Source organism: Cajanus cajan, chromosome 8 (assembly GCF_000230855.2).
Source record: "Cajanus cajan strain Asha chromosome 8, NIPB_CcT2T_4, whole genome shotgun sequence".
Classification (NCBI taxonomy): domain Eukaryota; kingdom Viridiplantae; phylum Streptophyta; class Magnoliopsida; order Fabales; family Fabaceae; genus Cajanus; species Cajanus cajan.
In genome coordinates, this window is record NC_138524.1 from 35,660,930 (window position 1) to 35,683,651 (window position 22,722).

A 22,722-nucleotide genomic window follows, 5' to 3' on the forward strand; every position below is an offset into this window, starting at 1 on the left:
TTTTGAGTGAGCTTTTATGCCTCAACATCTCTTCCTTAGTCACTAGGTTAACTTCGGCTAGCCTCCTTCATTCTCCACCCTTGGAGAGTGAAACCCTAGAGTGGCCTCCACCTATACTTGGAGTGAGCCAACCTTGAGCAACCAAACACCATTCACCTAAACATTTCCGCCACCCTAAACCTACTTCACGCCCATCTTCCTTTTCCCATCATAAGTCACCTTTTGTCTACCCTTTGGTGAGCCTAGATCAAGGGCAAGGTCTCCCCCCTTCACACTCTACATCAATCATGGAAGGAGGAAGCCATCAAGTGGTATCAAGAGCCAAGGTTCATCAAGGGTAAACGTTATTTTTCCTTATCTCCTTTGTCTTCTTTCCATTCGGTCTTTGTCTCTCTTTTGCTTTCTTTGTATGACCGAATGTTTGGGTTCATATTCTTGCTTCTTGTGAACCTTCCTTGAACATTTTATGTTTCCATTATTAGGTATTGCCATGCTTTTCATTTTCTTGAGTCTCACATGAACATGAAGAACATGCTATGAACATGCTTTTTGATTTTTGAATCCACCTAAAGTTTTGTCATTTTTTGTTTCCTATATTTTGTCTACATAAATTCCATGTATGTGCCAAACACTTTGCATGAAACACATGAACAAAATATGCCATATTGCATTACATAGTGGGCGTGACATATAACTTTCTTTTTAGGAGTCATTCATGCATGCTACCTAGTCCTAACATGTTCTATGTGATTTTTTTGATTTCCATGTGTAAACATTTCCTTGCACATGCATAACCGCCCACTCTCCTTGCATTCTCACTTGATTTGGTCATCTTTCTATGCCTAAAGAAACCCTAAAAGAATCTAAGAGGTGTGCTGAAAAATTTTGTGCCAACAACTTGTACTAGATAGTACAAGTCATTTTCCACTCAAAAGATACCCTAAACACCTCTAAAATCACGCCACTTGTCTTCATCTCTTCTCCTAAAATTTGACCTAATTTTCACCACCCACAAGTGCAAAACCTAAGCAACAATGGGCTGAACATTAAAGAAAAAAAATTGGACCCAAGAAGCCTAAAAGAAATTGACGTGAAAAATAGAACAAAAGAAGAAAAAGTATAAAAAAAAATTGGACCAAAAAGGACTTGTTGCTAGACTTGTGGACTTGGACCCTTTACCTAAGCATTTGGAGTTGGACTTGTGACATTTTTGGACCATTTTTGAGACCCTAATATTGGCTGGACCGAATCTTTAAAAGACTTAATCAAGTGAGCTTAAACACTAATCTATTCTAGTGTCTTTCTAGGTTTAATCTTTTGTGTGCTTCCTTCTTTTGATTGAGTCTTATTTTTAGTTTGTCTTTCTTTGGCCTCTTTTGTTTTGTCTCCATCAATTCTCTTTGAGTTTAGCCTTCCTAATTGTGCCTTTTCAGTTTTATCTTTTTGGACTCTTGCTCTTGGGTTGGTTTCATTTTACTTGTAGGTGAAAGACTTCTCCTAGCAAACTAGCACACCTTTGGTGGATTTGAGTGGAGGAGTGAACCGAATCCAAACCTAGCCTTTGGAGGGATTTCACTACACTAAAAGGAGTGATCAAACACTTGGAGAGGACTAACAAGTTTTCTCTTTTTGAAGGAACCCAAGTGGAGGAGTTTGAAGACCTAAATTTTTTGTTCATCATAATTTTGCTTAATTTTTCTTCTTCTCGGCCTAGTGTGTTTTTAGGCCTTGGTTTCATTCTTTTTGGTTTGTAATTTGGCCAATCTTAAACCTCTTCATTTTGGTTTAGCTTCGTGTAGTTTGAAGGTGATTTGAAAACCTTCACCTAGGACCTCGACTAGAATATGTTTTAAGTGCTTTCCTTTTGCATGTTTTATAGTTTTGGTAGTATAATTGCTTAGACTTTTACCTTTGCTCCAATTTACGTTTAGAAGGCCTTTGCCTACTAGGGGTAACGTGCACACACACACTTTATTATTGTGCCAAATTGTTTTGTAAGAAAAGTAGAAAAGGCTTAGTGATTTTTACTTGATAGGGCTTGGTTATTAAGTGATTCTTTGTAGTCCACCTCCCCTTGAAAGTTCACTTTGTACACTTAGGCCTTTTCCTACCTATCTTGCACCTTGAAAACCTTTTGTGAAAACTCTTTTATCACTCACTCTTTGTGAAAACCTTTTCAAACCTTTTTGAAAACAATTTGTGAAAACCTTTTCTTGATCAAAGATGAGTGATCATTCTAGTGTCCATGGTCATAACTCTTGTAGTACTAGGTCTAGTGTTAGGGATGAACTTAGGCAACTCAAAGAGTACCTAAGAAAAAAAGAAGAGGAAAATATAAAAAGAGAGGAAGAATTGAGAAGAAAAGAAAAAGAGTTTGAAAAAAATAATGAGGAAATAAAAAGGTTGCTTGAAAGACTAGTTGTGGAAGGAGGAAGCCATCAAGGTGTCTACATATTCCCCTCTTTACTTGTCCTTTTGGATAGCTACATGTTGCTTTTCCAAAGGCAAGTAAAGACGTAGACATTTCATCCAGGTCTTTTTTTTATCTCTTTATGTAAGTGCTTCCACGTTATTTCCTTCGGATAGATGGGTTTACTTGTATCCTTATTCTTTGGAGTAGCTGAGTATTGGGTTGAATACTCCATTGGGTAACAAGGATGGAAAATTGTACCACCTGGTCTTCTGTCTTCATTTAGATGCTCCATGTTGTTTCCCCTAGTTACTTCTCTATGATAGTGAGGTGAAGATCTGAGTCTTCTCTTTCGCTTTAATAGTAGGTGCTTCCACATTTTTTCCTTTGGATAAATGGGTTTACTTTTATCCTTGCCCTTTGGAGCACTTGTGATAGCAAACTTAGGAGAAGTGAAGGATGATCTTCTCCACGGATTTGCTTAGGTCGGATCTTCTTCAATGGAGAATAGATTCTTCAACTCAAGAACACTTGCAAGCTATGAACTCACGGATGAACTCAACCTAGAACTAGGAGGGAAGCATCCAAGCTCAAGCATCAATGGAGAGCACACTTCAAAGAGAAGGAATCTAGGTGAATTCCTAAGTTTTTTTGAAGATGAACTCTAAGAGACTTTGAGAGAGAAACTCGGCACTATGGCTCACAAATTTCATAAAATGATTCAAAATGAATACAAAATGTTTTAGGAGGGAACATATAGCTCACCGAATTTAGGAAGACACTTGGCGCTGTAGACCCCTAAAATTGTCCGGGTCGGAAATAAGACTCGAAGACTCTCAAAGATCAAAGGAAAGTCAGCCAGAAGGACTCCCAGAAGACCATAGGATGACTATCTGTAGGTTTAGAGGTCTTAGAGTAGCCAAAAATAAGAAAGTGGGAGGTTTGGAGCTCAATACGGCCTCCTTGGAGTTCAGTACGGCCGTACTGCACATTTTGTACTACAATACGGCCGTACTGAAACCAATACGGCCGTATTGAAGTTTCTGTATTTCAATACGGCCGTACTGAATTCAATACGGCCGTATTGAAGTACAAAAACTCAATACGGGCCGTATTGAACCCAGGGGCCGTACTGCGCCTCATCCCTATAAATAGGACGTCATTTGGACGTCATTCCACACTTTTTCCAGACTTCTGGACCCTCTTGCTGAGTATTCTGGGGTTTTTGAGCAGTGTTCTGCCCTAGAATTCTCTCCGAGAGCCGATCCGACGAAGTTCTTGAGTTCTGAGCATTTAGCTTGAGAATTCGAACTAGTCGAAGGGAAATCTTTTTGATTTCCATAGTAAAGATTAATTTTTAGGGAAGGAGCGAGCGAGCGTGTAGTGGGAGGGAGCGCCAAAACGCCTCCTAACATTTGAATATATAAAAGCACGCTTCAAAGGTTTCTTCTTCAAAATCCTTCCTTTTACTGCTTTCTGATTGTTGCATCGCATGTTTAATTTATTCGCCATGTAGATATCTTATTCATAGCCGTTTATAATAAAGAGGGGTAATTTAGTAATTTTACACTGTTATTTATGAAATAATCCGTCATAGGGAACCCGAAAGGGGCGTTGTGGGGTGCTAACACCTTCCCCGCACGTAACCGACTCCCTTACCCAACTCTGGTTGTAATGGCCAAGGTTGATTTGCGAAAATCAATTGCCTTATCCCTTTTTCCAATGTTTTGAGTAAAACATTGGTGGCGACTCCAAGAACCCTACCTTTTGCGAAAACCACTAATCCATGGAGGGTCCCGCTTGGGATTAACATGGATTGGTGAATCATTTAATAAAATTGTTAGTTCGATAAGGTCTCAGTTTGAGAATAAGTCGTTCTAACAATCCACCACTTTTCAAACCATAAAACGAGTCCGACCATCGTCGCGAATGCCAAGGTCCGTTTCGGCGGGTGGCGACAGATGGCGACTCCGCTGGGGAAGCCTCGAGAGTCAATCCCATTTAGTGATGGATTCTTTTCAAAATAATAGTTTAAAATTACTTTATTACCCCTCACTTGTATGATAACATGTTTATCTATTTGGCTTTAATAACTGTTGTATTTTTAAATTTACGCAATTGTTTGAAATACAAACTGTACACAAACCTTTGCACACAACAGTTCCCTCTATACCCGGGGGCATGAGTGGTAATCCATAGGGAGTGGATGTTAGTACGGCCGGTTGTCGAATGGGTCTATAGGTGCCCGTAGACCGTTGTCGGAAAACATCACTCAAGGTGATAACCATGAACTCAAGTCCGACAGTGCGTTGGAACTTTCCATCGGCTTACGACGAGAGGAATTGGGTCCCTATAATGGGGGCACCTTGGGGGCCTCAGACCGGTGAGAACAGTTAGAACCACCTTGAATATGCACTTTTCTGCAGGATACCCCTACCTCGTGATTCGCTCGTGACTGTTCGTGGATGAGTGAATTGTTTGTGCATTGTTTATGTGACATTGTTTGAGCATACATTGCATTCTTTAAACATACAACATTCCTTTTTAAAATAAGAATAAATAGGAATAAGAATCTTCCGTTACATGGTGTTAACATCTACCTTCATCACATTCATATAGGTAGTTTCCATTTTCATCCAAAAAAATAAAAAAATAAAAATATATACAAAACAAAATACCCGAAAAAAGAAAAAGGGTTATTTATCCAAACTAAGCAATATCATGCATCATCTTAGGGACATCCCGAAAACATGATAATGCTTAGTTGAATAAACACAATGCATGCATATTCATCGCCATCATCTCATATCATGCATTCTTATCAAAGATCATGGAGGGATCTAGGTTTTCATTTCATACATCCCTCCTAGTAATTCATTAATAAACATTAATAAAAAGAAAGAATTAATCGATGCGTATGTTCAAAGAATGGATCGCACGCCGTTCGTTATCAAGTGTAAGCCAACAACCGTGCCAAGTGAGCGCACATCAACTCCGTTGTTGGTAATCAAGACGAATTAAGGGGAAGGTCCGACACCATTAAGGATCACTGCTCCAAGGCCTTTCCCTTACAAATCAAATAAGGCTGTGCCATGGATATACGACATCCATTCTTCTGCCGACAGCGATATCTCCAACATCGCTGGACTTGGGGGCATGACTAGGAGTGGTAGGATCTACACTCCCGAAGATCTTCATGATAAAGCTCCCAAGAGTAAAGAAAAAGAAAAAGATAAAACCGAGGAAAAAGAATCCGAGGAGGAGACAGACGAGCTGTTAAAGTTTATCCGACAGAGCGAGTACTCCATCGTGGATCAACTTCATAAGACGCCAGCAAAGATTACGCTGTTGTCTTTGATCCTAAGCTCCGAACCGCATCGGCAAGCTCTGTTGAAAGTCTTGAACGAGGCATATGTATCGCATACTATCTCCCAAGACAAGTTTGAGGGGATCGTTAGTCACATCACGGCTAATGATCACCTCACTTTCACCGATGAAGAGATCCCCGCTGAGGGACCAAATCACAACAAGCCCTTGCACATCTCTGTAAAGTGCAAGGAATATCACATCGCAAAAGTCTTGGTGGATAATGGATCTTCCTTGAATGTGATGCCTAAAAGAACTCTTGATCAAGTGGCAATCAAGGGAGTCCAAATGCGCCCGAGCAACATGATCGTTCGAGCCTTCGATGGTTCTAAAAGAGAAGTGGTGGGAGAGATCAATCTTCCAATCCAAATTGGACCCACTATCTTTAATGTCGAATTCCAAGTGATGGATATTACTCCCGCATACAGCTGTCTCCTCGGCCGACCTTGGATTCATGATGCAAGAGCTGTTCCTTCTACGCTCCACCAGAAAGTCAAGTTCATAGTGGGTGACAAGCTGGTGACTGTACAAGCTGAAGATGATATACTCATCAGCAAGCCGTCCACCATACCTTACGTGGATGCAGCGGAGGAAGCTCTAGAAACCGCCTTCCAAGCATTGGAAATTGCCAATGTTGAAACGTTTCCCCGAGAAATGAAGAAGGTAGCCTCCATGCTCACCAAGAACGGATACTTGCCAGGACAAGGACTTGGCAAGGATTCCCAAGGAATTCCCGAGCTACCCATTATCAAGGATAATCCGGGGAAACAAGGGTTAGGATACGACCCTAATAAAGATCAAAGGACGAAGAGGAACCAAGATCCTTCTCGACGTTCTTTAAGCCAGATCTTTAGGAAGGCCGGTTCACAAGCGTTAAGGTCGTTCGTCGTCATCAAGTGCTCTTCTCCTTCCGATAGGGATGTATAGACCTGATGACTATTAGAGATTACTCCTCGGGGACAGCCCGACCCCCGAGCCTCGATAGGGCACATGTTTCCACTATGATTATAATAAAATCATTTTTTATTATTTCTTATTGCTTCTTTTCTTGCTTGCAATAAAATTCTAGACCACATTATTTTTTAACCCTGTTTGAATAAACATGAATGAGGTTAAAATCATCTTAATAATAATAAACCCGCATCATTTTTATGTGGAAGTGTGTGTGACAACTTGGAGCACCTTCCCTTGGCCTCGACAAGTGCCATCATGGATAAAAAGAAATCCTTTAAAATAAAAGAAGCTCGGCAGGAAACCCAAAAAGGGGACTGCGCAAAAATAAGAGCAAAAGACCCGCTAGGAATCCCACGAAAGGGTGACCTAGGCAAAAGTTAGGGTTGCAAAAATAAACAAAAACAAAGGTCCGCTGAGACGCCACAAAAGGGTGTTTTAGGCAAAAACATAAGGACAATCAAAAAAACAAAAGAAATCCATGATGGTACCATGAGCCGAATTCAAAGAAAGGTTCAAGGGAAGCTATCTAAGTTGTCAAAATCACAATGTCAATAACAAGATTTTCTTAACTTCATAAGTGTTTAATCAAACAAGCCTAAACACATAAGCCTACCTTGGCCAGCCATTCTTACAAAAACCATTTTTGAAAAATAAATCCCCTCTAAAACACAAACTTCAGAACAAAAATATCTTTCCTTTCTTTTCTCTCTTGTCCCAAATGATTTTAGGATAATCTAGTGGAAACATGGAGATATAGTGGTCAATAGGAGGGTTGACACGTCTTCTAAAGGAAGGGGAGGATCATTGGGTTGATGACGCCCATCTCAATATAACACGCATCATTCCTCGGTTACAAAAATCGGCAACACACAGCCCGTCTAGAGGAATGGCAAGATCCAAACAAAGAAACGCATCGGTTAATTCTTTTGAAAAAATAAATCAAATAGAATTAGGTGCATCATACCGCATACATGCATACAGATGATAGGTGTACTGGAAGATCACTTATTCTCTGTTTATTGAAAAAACAAACAAAAAAACAAAAAACAAAAAAACAAAAAAACAAAAAAATAAACTTCAGAAAAAACAATGCGCCCGTAACATGTTCAGTACACCCGCACTGAAATTAGGGTTACGAACAAATTTTCAACTCAATACGGGCGTACTGAAATGGATACGGCCGTATTGGCCATAAAGAAATTTTCAAAGACCTCATCATGAGGCAATCGCATAAAATAGAAAAAATAGGAAAAATTGCTTGTGTATGACAGCAGAAAAATCGACGAAAAGGCAATCTGTACAGAAAAAGCCAAAAAACGACAAAAAAGGCAAAAATACAGAAAAAGTCAAAATTCGACAAAAAAGGCAAAGATCCCACATCATACAGAATAATTGAGCCTGGAGAGGCTTGCCGAAATAATACTCTCAGAGTAATTGAGCCTGGAGAGGCTCGCCGAAATAATACTCTCTCAGAATAATTGAGCCTGGAGAGGCTTGCCGAAAGAATACTCTCAGAATAACTGAGCCTGGAGAGGCTTGCCGAAATAATACTCATACAAAATAACTGAGCCTGGAGAGGCTTGCCGAAATAATACTCATACAGAATAACTGAGCCTGGAGAGGCTTGCCGAAATAATACTCCCACAGAATAATTGAGCCTGGAGAGGCTTGCGGAAATAATACTCCCTCATTGTACAGAATAACCGAGCCTGGAGAGGCTTGCCGAAATAATACTCATACAAAATAACTGAGCCTGGAGAGGCTTGCCGAAATAATACTCATACATCACACAAAATAATTGAGCCTGGAGAGGCTTGCCGAAATAATACTCTCTCAGAATAATTGAGCCTGGAGAGGCTTGCTGAAATAATACTCTCTCAGAATAATTAAGCCTGGAGAGGCTTGCCGAAATAATACTCCCCAGATATATCTCAGCTTCCACGCTCGGACCAAATTCCCCAGTGAAAGCTATCAAAGCAAGATCAGCAAAATTCCCCAAGGGAGGCTTGATCATCCAAGCAGAATATCTAAGTCGAAAGGACTTTGACTTCCTCAGTGGAAGATAGCTTTCCAACTCGAGCGACGAGTGAAGCTAAGCCTGAAGAGGCTTTCTAAATAATACTCTGGGATACATAAGATCTTCAATCCCCATTCGCCTACTCAGAGGCACCCTTTCAAAAAGAGAAAAAAATCAAAAACATCAATAACCATTCCCCAAGCGGAATCTGGCACTCAGCCGAACACCGAACATCAAAAGATCATTCGCCTACTCAGAGGCACCCCTTCAAAAAGAGAAAAAATAAAAAATATCAATAACCATTCCCCAAGCGGAATCCGGCACTCAGCCGAACACTGAACATCAAGATCATTCGCCTACTCAGAGGCACTCCTTCAAAAAAGAGAAAATCAAAAAAGATCAATAATCATTCCCCAAGCGGAATTCGGCATCGAGCCAAACATCAAGCGTCAAGATGATCTGCCTAACAGAAGAGGCTAATCACAACAAAACGACAAAATCCCCTAGCGGATGATAGCCTAAACAGAGGCAACAAGATCAGAAAACCAAAAAAGAGTCACCCGAATAAGGATAACCGGGATACTCCACCAACGTCGAAAGGACGTCAGCCAATCATAAGGCATCGCTCACCTCAGGAAGAGCATCTTTGTGTCTACATCCCCACGGAATCAGAATTTCCCAGTGGGCACCAACTACGCAATGGAAAGTTGGGACACAAGAACCTATGAGTAACTGCACATCCCCTAGACGGATCCCTGCGTTATCCAGCCCTCAGTGGCACAAAAATCAAAAAACAACCGTCGAAGCAGCATCGTGGACTGTGGAGACAAAATCATCACAACAGAATCCCCAGTGGATAACAGCCTACACAGAGGCAATAAAACCAGAAAATCAAAAAGAGTCACCCGAATAAGGACAACCGGGATACTCCACTTACGTCAAAAGGACGTCAGCCAAACATAAGGCATCGCTCAACTCAGAGAGAGAGCATCTGTGTCTACACCCCAAGGAGTCAGAAATTCCCCATGGGTACTGTCGCCACCGGCCCAAACGGGCCTCGGCTGTCGCGAAGACGGTCGAGCTCGCTTTTATTTTAGTTTTGAAAATGTATTGGATTATTAGAACTACTTGTTCTCAAACTGAGACCTTGTCGATCTTATCCAATTTATTTATTAAAAGTCTCACCAATCCATGTTAATCCCAAGCGGGACCCTCCATAGATTAGTGGTTTTCGTAAAAGGAGGGTTCATGGAGTCGCCACCAATGTTTTACTCAAAACATTGGAAAAAGGGATAAGGCAATTGATTTTCATAAATCAACCTTGGCCATTACAACCAGAGTTGGGTAAGGGAGTCGGTTACGTGCGGGGAAGGTGTTAGCACCCCACAGCGCCCCTTTCGGGTTCCCTATGACAGATTATTTCTAAAAATAATAGTACAAAATTACTAAATTACCCCTATTTATTCTAAGCAATTATAAATTAACTATCTACATGATGACAGTTTAATATGCACACAGAAAGCAGTAAAAGGAAGGATTTAAGAAGAAACCTTTGAAGCGTGCTTTTATATATTTCGAGTAAAACTGGGAAGCTTTTTGGCGTTCCCTCGCTCTACAAGCCCGCTCGCTCCCTCCTATAAAATTTTAACTATGGAAATCCGGAGGATTTCCCTTCGACTAGGTTCGATCCTCAAGCAAAATGGCTCGGGGCTCAAGAACTTCGTCGGATCAACTCTCCGAGTGATTTCTAGGGCAGAACACTGCTCAAAAACCCCAGAATACTCAAGGAGAGGGTTAAAACTATCTGTGAAAGTATCTTATGACGTCAAAATGACGCCATATTTATAGGGAACAGGCCCAATACGGGCTACAGAATCAATACGGCCGTATTGAAATTTTTGAACTTCAATACGGCCGTATTGAATTCAATACGGCCGTATTGAAATTCAGAAATTTCAATGCGCCCGTATTGAGTTCACTACGGCTGTATTGAAGCTTCAATACGACCGTATTGACTTCAGTACGGCCGTATTGAAGTTTCAGAAACTTCAATACGCCGTATTGAGTTCGCTGCGGCCGTGTTGAAGCTTCAATACGGCCGTATTAAGTTTAGTACGGCCGTATTGGGCTTCATTCCCTCCACTTCCTTATTTTAAGCTACTCTAAGACCTCTAAACCTACAGAGAACCCTCCTAGGGCCTTCCAGGAGTCCTTCTGGCTGATCTTCCTTCAGTCTTCGAGAGTCTTCAAGCTTTATTTCCGACCCGGGCAATTTTAGGGGTCTATAGCTGCCCCCCCTTTACTTAGTCAAACGGTCTTTTGGTGTACCGATTGACAAGTAAAGGAGTTGACCCAATTGTCCGGGTAATGTGCCATCCTTCCGACTTGTAGTGTCTTCAGGTGGGAAAATTGTTGAGTAGCCTCTCCAGGTTAGTGCATACCTCCGCGCTTCTAGTCACTTTGGTAGCGTGAGTCTTGCCCTCTCCAGGGTGAGTATTAGTCGTCGCCTCTCCAGGCTCGTGCGTGAGTCTTGCCCTCTCTAGGGTGAGTTTGCCCTCTCCAGGGTGAGTTTGCCCTCTCCGGGGTGAGTATTAGTCGTCGCCTCTCCAGGCTCGTGCGTGAGTCTTGCCCTCTCCAGGGTGAGTTTGCCCTCTCCAAGGTGAGTTTGCCCTCTCCGGGGTGAGTATTAGTCGTCGCCTCTCCAGACTTGTGCGTGAGTCTTACCCTCTCCAGGGTGAGTTTGCCCTCTCCAGGGTGAGTTTGCCCTCTCCGGGGTGAGTATTAGTCGTCGCCTCTCCAGACTTGTGCGTGAGTCTTGCCCTCTCCAGGGTGAGTTTGCCCTCTCCAGGGTGAGTTTGCCCTCTCCGGGGTGAGTATTAGTCGTCGCCTCTCCAGGCTCGTGCGTGAGTCTTGCCCTCTCTAGGGTGAGTTTGCCCTCTCCAGGGTGAGTTTGCCCTCTCCGGGGTGAGTATTAGTCGTCGCCTCTCCAGGCTCGTGCGTGAGTCTTGCCCTCTCCAGGGTGAGTTTGCCCTCTCCAAGGTGAGTTTGCCCTCTCCGGGGTGAGTATTAGTCGTCGCCTCTCCAGACTTGTGCGTGAGTCTTGCCCTCTCCAGGGTGAGTTTGCCCTCTCCAGGGTGAGTTTGCCCTCTCCGGGGTGAGTATTAGTCGTCGCCTCTCCAGACTTGTGCGTGAGTCTTGCCCTCTCCAGGGTGAGTTTGCCCTCTCCAGGGTGAGTTTGCCCTCTCCGGGGTGAGTATTAGTCGTCGCCTCTCCAGACTTGTGCGTGAGTCTTGCCCTCTCCAGGGTGAGTTTGCCCTCTCCAGGGTGAGTTTGCCCTCTCCGGGGTGAGTATTAGTCGTCGCCTCTCCAGACTTGTGCGTGAGTCTTGCCCTCTCCAGGGTGAGTTTGCCCTCTCCGGGGTGAGTATTAGTCGTCGCCTCTCCAGACTTGTGCGTGAGTCTTGCCCTCTCCAGGGTGAGTTTGCCCTCTCCAGGGTGAGTTTGCCCTCTCCGGGGTGAGTATTAGTCGTCGCCTCTCCAGACTTGTGCGTGAGTCTTGCCCTCTCCAGGGTGAGTTTGCCCTCTCCAGGGTGAGTTTGCCCTCTCCGGGGTGAGTATTAGTCGTCGCCTCTCCAGACTTGTGCGTGAGTCTTGCCCTCTCCAGGGTGAGTTTGCCCTCTCCAGGGTCTGCCTCCGTGTTCTTGACGACATTGGCAATGTGAGTTTACCCTCTCCAGGGATTTGAGATGATTGTTGTCTCCACAGTCCACGATGCTGCTTCGACGGTTTTTCTGATTTTGTGCCGCTGAGGGCTGGATAACGCAGGGATCCGTCTAGGGGATGTGCAGTCATTCATAGGTTCCTGTGCCCCAACTTGCATTGCATTGTTGGTACCCATTGAGGAATTTCTGTTTCCTTGGGGTGTAGACACAGATGCTCTTCTTGAATTGAGCGATGCCTTATGTTTGGCTGACGCCCTTTGACGTTGGTGGAGTATCCCGGTTATCCTTGTTCGGGTGTCTCTTTTGGGTTTTCTGATTTTTGTCGCCTCTGTGTAGGCTGTTATCCGCTGGGGATTCTGTCGTTGATTTTGATTAGCCTCTTCTGTTAGGCGTATCAGCTTGACGTTCAATGATTGGCTAACAAGCCAAATTCCGCTTGGGGAATTGTTATTGATTTTTTCTTTTTTTTGGGTTTTCCTTTTTGAAGGAGTGCCTCTTGTGTAGGCGACTGGGGATTTGAAGTTCAGTGTTCGGCTGAGTGCCAGATTCCGCTTGGGGAATACTTATTGATATTTTTTATTTTTCTCTTTTTGCAGGGATGCCTCTGAGTAGGCGATTGGGGAATGAGGGATCTTATGTATCCCAGAGTATTATTTAGGAAGCCTCTGCAGGCTTAGACTCACTCAACGCCTGAGTTGGAGAGCTATCTTCCACTGAGGAAGTTTTAAGTCCTTTGACTAGATATACTGCTTGGGCGATCGTGCTTCCATTGGGAATTTTGTCGATCTTGCTTTGATAGCTCTCGCTGGGGATTTGTTCCGTGAGCTTGAGTTGAGATTTCTCTGGGGAGTATTATTTCTGCGAGCCTCTCCAGGCTCATTTATTCTGTACAGTTGGGGAGTATTATTTCTGCAAGCCTCTCCAGGCTTTAGTTATTCTGAGGAAGTATGATTTCTGCAAGCCTCTCCAGGCTCAGTTATGATGAAGGAGTATTATTTCGGCAAGCCTCTCCAGGCTCAGTTATTCTGTATGATGCTGTTGATTTTCTGAATCTTTGCATTTTGTTTGCTGCTGTCATACACAAGCAATTTTTCTATTTTTTCTATTTTATGTGGTTGCCTCATGATAAGGTCTTTGAATGTGCAACTAATGTGTGTGATGCACAAATGCAAGTTTTATTATTTAATGTTTTTTAGAAAAATGAATGGCTCTCCCTATCCTCCTTTTCTTTGAGGAATTTCTGTCATCGGCGTGAGGGAATATTTTTGTGAGCCTTTTATGCAGGAGATTATGGATTTTATAGGAACCCCTCCAATTTTCTTTATTGACCGATTATTAAGGAATTTCATACAATTTTTTAGAAATACCAATTTAGAGGCATAATCACATGGTCAAGAGAGAAAAGAAATGAATAGATATTTTATTAATATTCACAAGTGTTTTTATAGAAAGATATACAGAAGGAATTTCTGAAGAATGGCTGGCCAGGGTAGGCTATATACATTGGGCTTAACAATTATATCTGTAATTGTTGCTCTTTACATTCCCTAGTTGCTTCGGGTGAGATGCCTGAGCCAGGAGCGCAGATGCTGCAAGACGCTTGCTTCTAGAAGATAATCACTTGAACCGCCTTTCGGTTTTCGATTCAAGCGATCGTTGCTTGCTTATCTTATTCTTTTGCCCCTAACTTTTGCCTAGGACGTATCCTAGCGGGGATAATTTCGCCTTTGTTTTGCCTAGTACCCTTGTACTGGCGGGCTTTTTATTTTGCCCTAACTTTTGCCTAGGACGCCCTTTTTTGGGTTTTCATCCTAGCGGGCCTATGCAAGCAACGTCTTCAAGCATAGTACTTCTTTACCTCGTCAGCGTTGACTGGGTATCGAAGTTCTTTTCCATCCATGTCTGTGAGGATCAATGCTCCTCCTGAGAAGGCTCGTTTTTCCTCGTATGGTCCTCCGTGATTTGGGGCATACTTTCCGATTTTGTCCTTTTGAGTTGGTAGCAATTTCTTCATTACCAACTCTCCCTCATGGTAGACTCGAGGGTGGACTTTCTTGTCAAAAGCCTTTTTGGTCTTCCTCTGATAGGCTTGACCACGGCATATGGTGTTCAGCCATTTTCTTCAATGAGGTTCAATTGGTCATACCGGCTTTGAACCCATTCTATCTCGGAAAGTTTTGCTTCCATAATTACCCTTAGAGAAGGTATCTTGACTTCGACGGGTAGAACTGCCTCCATCCCATAGACGAGGGAGAATGGAGTAGCTCCTGTAGATGTGCGTACTGAAGTCCTATAACCATGAAGAGCGAAGGGTAACATCTCGTGCCAGTCTTTAAATGAGACAACCATCTTTGCACTATTTTCTTGATGTTCTTATTGGTTGCCTCGACTGCCCCATTCATCTTTGGCCGATATGGGGAAGAATTATGGTGTTGGATCTTGAATTCTTGGCACAGTTCTTCCACCATTTTATTATTCAGATTAGATCCATTTTCAGTGATGATTTATTTCTCCATGCTTCCACTAGATTATTCTAAAATCTTTTGGGACAAGAGAGAAGAGAAAGGAAAGATATTTTTGTTCTAAAGTTTGTGTTTTAGAGGGGATTTATTTTTTCAAAAATGGTTTTTGTAAGAATGGATGGCCAATGTGTTTAGGCTTGTTTGATTAAACACTTATGAAGTTAAAAAGTCGTGTTGTGATTCGACAACTTGGATAGCTTCCCTTGAACCTTTCTTGAATTCGGTTCGTGGTACCATCATGGATTTCTTTTGTTTTTTGATTGTCCTTATTTTTGCCTAAAACACCCTTTTGTGGTGTTTTAGCGGACTTTTGTTTTTGTTTATTTTTGTAACCCTAACTTTTGCCTAGGTCACCCTTTCGTGGGATTCCTAGCGGGTCTTTTGCTCTTATTTTTGTGCAGCCCCCTTTTTTGGGTTTCCTGCCGAGCTTTTTTTGTTTTTAGGATTTCTTTTTATCCATGATGGCACTTGTCGAGGCCAAGGGAAGGTGCTCCAAGTCGTCACACACACCTCCACATGAAAATGATGTGGGTTTATTATTATTAAGATGATTTTAACCTCATTCATGTTTATTCAAATAGGGTTAAAAATGATGTGGTTTAGAATTTTATTGTAAGCAAGAAAAGAAGCAATGAAGAATGATTTTATTATAATCATAGCGGAAACATGTGTCCTTATTTCATCACTGGTATGGGTCCTAATGTTGACCTCTTTTATCTCTCGGCCATGCCCCAAATTCACAGTCTCCAATTTCTCTTGACGAGTTGGAGTAAGCGAGCTTCTCGTTTTAGCAGTCTTTGCAGATCCGGAGAGATGGTCTCCTCATCACTCTCCAACTCAACCCATTCACTTTTGGATCCCGGTCAGAGCGAACAATTACAGACATAATTATTTTATTGGTTCTGTTTAGGTTTAGAATTTATTAATTGTTAATGGGGAAAGAGAGAAAAGAACAAAAGAGAGAGTGATGTGTGAAAAATGCCTCTTTATTGATATGTATTAAACTGTACAAAAACCCTTATTTACATGAAAAGGATCTCATGATCTCGGGTACTGATCATGAGTCCCAAAAGAGAAATATGAAGGGGCCCTATCGTGGCTTGTTCTTCTCTCTACTCCTGCTTTGGCCGAGGATTCTTGCTCACGTCGGGCGCTATCGAATCAAAAGTGATCCACCCGGCATCAATAAGGTCTTGGACCTTATATTTGAGAGCTCTGCAGTTCTCCGTTGAATGCCCCGATGCCCCCGAATGGTATAAACATTTGTCTTGTGGTTTGTACCAACTGGGATGAGGTGGATCAATCTTCTTTAATGGAACGTAAGCTAGAAGACGTGCTTCCACTAGCTTCGGCAGGATGTCGCTATATGTGGTCGGAAGTTTATCAAACTTCTTCACAGGTTTGAATTGCGATCCTCCTGACTTCGAAGTGGAAGAAGACGAAGGGATGGTTATGGCACTGACTTCTCTCTCCTTCTTCTTCCCAAAGGTCTTCTTAGCTTTAAATGATTGGGAAGGTTTAGCTAGCTTCCCGCTTTTCAGCTCTTGTTCCACTCTTCCTCCAACATGATGGGACTCATGGTCACTGTGCTCAGCCCCTTGTATGTTGTGGTGACGCATGAGTTCCATCATTTGCGCCATTTGCTCTTTGAGCTGTGAGAGCTCGGCTGTAAGCTCCTTATTTCGTTCCTCCAACGCGTCCATTTTCTTGTTGAGCTGAGAGAGCTCGGTTGTGAGCTTCTTATTTTGCTCCCCCAGCGCTTCCATTTTCTTGATTTTCTGCGCGCGCGTGAGGACAGAGAGATGACCAGCCACTTTCTAAAATGAATGTTTATTCTAATTAGCTTATTTATGATATGAATACACTCTTGATGTGAGCTTGATAACCCTCCATTTTTAAGGCGCTGCCTTTTTAAAACGGAGTGTTACCACCCTCCTTGACTTATGATCTCTCCTCAACGGAGAATCTCGATAATTATGGGTCTCTTTTATTCATGTCAAGAGGTATTGGTGAACCTAAAATGCATGGTCTATGAGGATGCATGATGTCTTATTGGTAATGATGCACATGCTCCTCACTTTTATTATATTTTCGCACATGGTCTTTCCTCTCATGTCATGGTTTTTTCATGCATGGGGATTATTCTTTAGACCTTATCACGAGGTTATTTATTAATGCACAAACAATTGCACATAAGCATTTACACAAACAATTCACTCATCCACGAACAGTCACGAGCGAATCACGAGGTAGGGGTATCCTGCAGAAATGGTGCATATTCAAGGTAGGTTCTAACTGTTCTCACCAGTCCAAGGCCCCCAAGGTGCCCCCATTATAGGGACCCAATTCCTCTCATCGTAGGTCGATGGAAAGCTCCAACGCACCGTCGGACTCAAGTTCATGGTTATCACCTTGAGTGATGTTTTCCGACAACGGTCTACGGGCACCTATAGACCCATTCGACAACCGGCCGTACTAACATCCACTCCCTATGGCTAATCACTCATGCCCCCGGGTATAGAGGGAACTGTTGTGTGCAAAGGTTTGTGTGCAGTTTTTATTTCAAACAATTGCGTAAATTTAAAAATACAACAGTTATTAAAGCCAAATAGATAAACATGTTATCATACAAGTGAGGGGTAATAAAGTAATTTTAACTATTATTTGTTAAAAATAATCTGTCACTAAATGGGATTGACTCTCGAAGCTTCCCCAGTGGAGTCGCCATCTGTCGCCACCGGCCCAAACGGGCCTCGGCTGTCGCGAAGACGGTCGAGCTCGCTTTTATTTTAGTTTTGAAAATGTATTGGATTATTAGAACTACTTGTTCTCAAACTGAGACCTTGTCGATCTTATCCAATTTATTTATTAAAAGTCTCACCAATCCATGTTAATCCCAAGCGGGACCCTCCATAGATTAGTGGTTTTCGTAAAAGGAGGGTTCATGGAGTCGCCACCAATGTTTTACTCAAAACATTAGAAAAAGGGATAAGGCAATTGATTTTCATAAATCAACCTTGGCCATTACAACCAGAGTTGGGTAAGGGAGTCGGTTACGTGCGGGGAAGGTGTTAGCACCCCACAGCGCCCCTTTCGGGTTCCCTATGACAGATTATTTCTAAAAATAATAGTACAAAATTACTAAATTACCCCTATTTATTCTAAGCAATTATAAATTAACTATCTACATGATGACAGTTTAATATGCACACAGAAAGCAGTAAAAGGAAGGATTTAAGAAGAAACCTTTGAAGCGTGCTTTTATATATTTCGAGTAAAACTGGGAAGCTTTTTGGCGTTCCCTCGCTCTACAAGCCCGCTCGCTCCCTCCTATAAAATTTTAACTATGGAAATCCGGAGGATTTCCCTTCGACTAGGTTCGATCCTCAAGCAAAATGGCTCGGGGCTCAAGAACTTCGTCGGATCAACTCTCCGAGTGATTTCTAGGGCAGAACACTGCTCAAAAACCCCAGAATACTCAAGGAGAGGGTTAAAACTATCTGTGAAAGTATCTTATGACGTCAAAATGACGCCATATTTATAGGGAACAGGCCCAATACGGGCTACAGAATCAATACGGCCGTATTGAAATTTTTGAACTTCAATACGGCCGTATTGAATTCAATACGGCCGTATTGAAATTCAGAAATTTCAATGCGCCCGTATTGAGTTCACTACGGCTGTATTGAAGCTTCAATACGGCCGTATTGACTTCAGTACGGCCGTATTGAAGTTTCAGAAACTTCAATACGCCGTATTGAGTTCGCTGCGGCCGTGTTGAAGCTTCAATACGGCCGTATTAAGTTTAGTACGGCCGTATTGGGCTTCATTCCCTCCACTTCCTTATTTTAAGCTACTCTAAGACCTCTAAACCTACAGAGAACCCTCCTAGGGCCTTCCAGGAGTCCTTCTGGCTGATCTTCCTTCAGTCTTCGAGAGTCTTCAAGCTTTATTTTCGACCCGGGCAATTTTAGGGGTCTACAGGTACCAACTAAGCAATGCAAGTTGGGGCACAAAAACCTATGAATGACTGCACATCCCCTAGACGGATCCCTGCGTTATCCAGCCCTCAGCGGCACAAAATCAGAAAAACAAACCGTCGAAGCAGCATTGTGGACTGTGGAGACAAACTTATCTCAAAACCCTGGAGAGGGTAAACTCAGCTGCCCATGTTGAGAGGCAAAACCCTGGAGAGGGCAAACTCAGCTGCCCATGTTGAGAGGCAAAACCCTGGAGAGGGCAAACTCAACTGCCTCATGTTGAGAGGCAGGGCTTGGAGAGGCGATACTCAACTGCCTCATGTTGAGAGGCAGGGCCTGGAGAGGCGATACTCAACTGCCTCATGTTGAGAGGCAGGGCCTGGAGAGGCGATACTCAACTGCCTCATGTTGAGAGGCAGGGCCTGGAGAGGCGATACTCAACTGACTCATGTTGAGAGGCAGGGCCTGGAGAGGCGATACTCAACTGCCGAATGTTGAGAGGCAGGGCCTGGAGAGGCGGTACTCAGCTACCGAGGTTGTCAGAAACACTGAGGTATGCATGAGCCTGGAGAGGCGACGACTAATACTCACCCTGGAGAGGGCAAACTCAACTGCCTAGGATGTCAGAAGCACCGAAGCAGAGCCTGGAGAGGCGGGTACTCACAGCTTCCGGCTCGGGCGGCGAGCGAAGCAAAGCCTGGAGAGGCAGTACTCACAACTTCCGGCTCGGGCGTCGAGTGAAGTTGAGCCTGGAGAGGCGGGTACTCACAGCTTCCAGCTTGGGCGGCAAGCGAAGCTAACCCTGGAGAGGGCAAACTCAACTGCCTAGGATGTCAGAAGCACCGAAGCAGAGCCTGGAGAGGCGGTACTCACAGCTTCCGGCTCGGGCGGCGAGCGAAGCAAAGCCTGGAGAGGCAGTACTCACAACTTCCGGCTCGGGCGTCGAGTGAAGTTGAGCCTGGAGAGGAGGTACTCACAGCTTCCAGCTTGGGCGGCAAGCGAAGCTAACCCTGGAGAGGGCAAACTCAACTGCCTAGGATGTCAGAAGCACCGAAGCAGAGCCTGGAGAGGCGGGTACTCACAGCTTCCAGCTTGGGCGGCAAGCGAAGCTAAGCCTGGAGAGGCGGGTACTCACAACTTCCAGCTCGGGCGTCGAGTGAAGTTGAGCCTGGAGAGGCGGTACTCACGCTACCAAAGTGTTCAGAAGCACGGAGGTATGCAGCTTCCGGCTCGGGCGGCGAGCGAAGCAAAACCTGGAGAGGCTACTCAACAATTTTCCACCGGAAGACACTACAAGTCAGAAGGATGGCCTACTCCCCGGACAATTGGGTCAACTCCTTTACTTGTCAACCGGTACACCAAAAAGCCGTTTGACTAAGTAAAGGGGGGGCAGCTGTAGACCCCTAAAATTGTCCGGGTCGGAAATAAGACTCGAAGACTCTCAAAGATCAAAGGAAAGTCAGCCAGAAGGACTCCCAGAAGACCATAGGATGACTATCTGTAGGTTTAGAGGTCTTAGAGTAGCCAAAAATAAGAAAGTGGGAGGTTTGGAGCTCAATACGGCCTCCTTGGAGTTCAGTACGGCCGTACTGCACATTTTGTACTACAATACGGCCGTACTGAAACCAATACGGCCGTATTGAAGTTTCTGTATTTCAATACGGCCGTACTGAATTCAATACGGCCGTATTGAAGTACAAAATCTCAATACGGGCCGTATTGAACCCAGGGGCCGTACTGCACCTCATCCCTATAAATAGGACGTCATTTGGACGTCATTCCACACTTTTTCCAGACTTCTGGACCCTCTTGCTGAGTATTCTGGGGTTTTTGAGCAGTGTTCTGCCCTAGAATTCTCTCCGAGAGCCGATCCAACGAAGTTCTTGAGTTCTGAGCATTTAGCTTGAGAATTCGAACTAGTCGAAGGGAAATCTTTTTGATTTCCATAGTAAAGATTAATTTTTAGGGAAGGAGCGAGCGAGCGTGTAGTGGGAGGGAGCGCCAAAACGCCTCCTAACATTTGAATATATAAAAGCACGCTTCAAAGGTTTCTTCTTCAAAATCCTTCCTTTTACTGCTTTCTGATTGTTGCATCGCATGTTTAATTTATTCGCCATGTAGATATCTTATTCATAGCCGTTTATAATAAAGAGGGGTAATTTAGTAATTTTACACTGTTATTTATGAAATAATTCGTCATAGGGAACCCGAAAGGGGCGTTGTGGGGTGCTAACACCTTCCCCGCACGTAACCGACTCCCTTACCCAACTCTGGTTGTAATGGCCAAGGTTGATTTGCGAAAATCAATTGCCTTATCCCTTTTTCCAATGTTTTGAGTAAAACATTGGTGGCGACTCCAAGAACCCTACCTTTTGCGAAAACCACTAATCCATGGAGGGTCCCGCTTGGGATTAACATGGATTGGTGAATCATTTAATAAAATTGTTAGTTCGATAAGGTCTCAGTTTGAGAATAAGTCGTTCTAACAATCCACCACTTTCAAAACTATAAAAAGAGTCCGACCATCGTCGCGAATGCCAAGGTCCGTTTCGGCGGGTGGCGACAGGCGCCACATGAGAGGTCACATGTTGGCGCCAAGATTTGAATTCAAATTCAAATTTGAATTCAAACCTTGTGTCACATGTGCTTAACCGGTCATGTAGAGCTAAATGTAAATTAGGCTGAATTTAGTATGTATTTAGGGTTGCATTTCGGTGTCACACTTGTGCAGCCATGGTGGTGCCAAAAGTGTGACCTAAATGCAACTTAAATCCATCCTAAATTTAACCTAATTTGTCCTAATTCAAATGAACTACTAAACCTCCTTAAACCCTAATCTAATGACCAAAATACAATGGTCTAATGAATACAATGAATAGGAAAAATTACAAGGAGAAGAATGAGCCCAATATTGGGTATCAAAAGCCCAAAGCCCAAGAAGCCCAAAATTAAGCCCAAGACACCTAAACCCTAAACTATGGTCAAAATACAAGACCAACATCAAAGTAAATTCCTATACTAAGAAAATACAATTAAACATGGTGTTCAATCAAAGCCCAAATGAGAAGCACCCTAGGCCCACCAAGCCCATTGGGCCCACTAAGCTCTGAAGCAGTCAAATCTTCAAGTAACCTCCTGGCCATAGCTCTAGTGGTTGGGCCTTTAGCCCATGCTCTTCCATCATTCCCTCCCTCTTGAGAAAGATTCGTCCTCGAATCTGAAGACTCCTCCTCATCATCACTAGCACCTACAAAAGGTTTAAGATCACTAACATTAAAAGTAGTGCTGACTCCATAATCAGAGGGTAAATCAAGTCTATAAGCGTTATCATTGATACGCTGTAAGACCTGAAAGGGACCATCTCCTCTAGGACTGAGTTTGGACTTCCTTTGATTTGGTAAACGTTCTTTTCTGAGATGAAGCCAAACCCAATCTCCTTCCTCGAAGATCATAGATTTCTTGCCTTTATTCCCTTGCTTGGCATATTTCTCATTTTGATTTTGAATATGAGTTTTAATCCTCTCATGAAGTTTCTTAACAAAATCAGCTCGTGAAGCCCCTTCCTTATGAATGAAATGTTCAACATTAGGAAGAGGAATCAAGTCTAAAGGAGTTAAAGGATTAAACCCATACACAGCCTCAAAAGGAGAAATATTGGTAGTTTTGTGAACTACCCTATTGTAGGCAAATTCAATGTGAGGCAAAAACTCATCCCAAGATTTGTGATTACCCTTTAGGACTGCCCTAAGCAT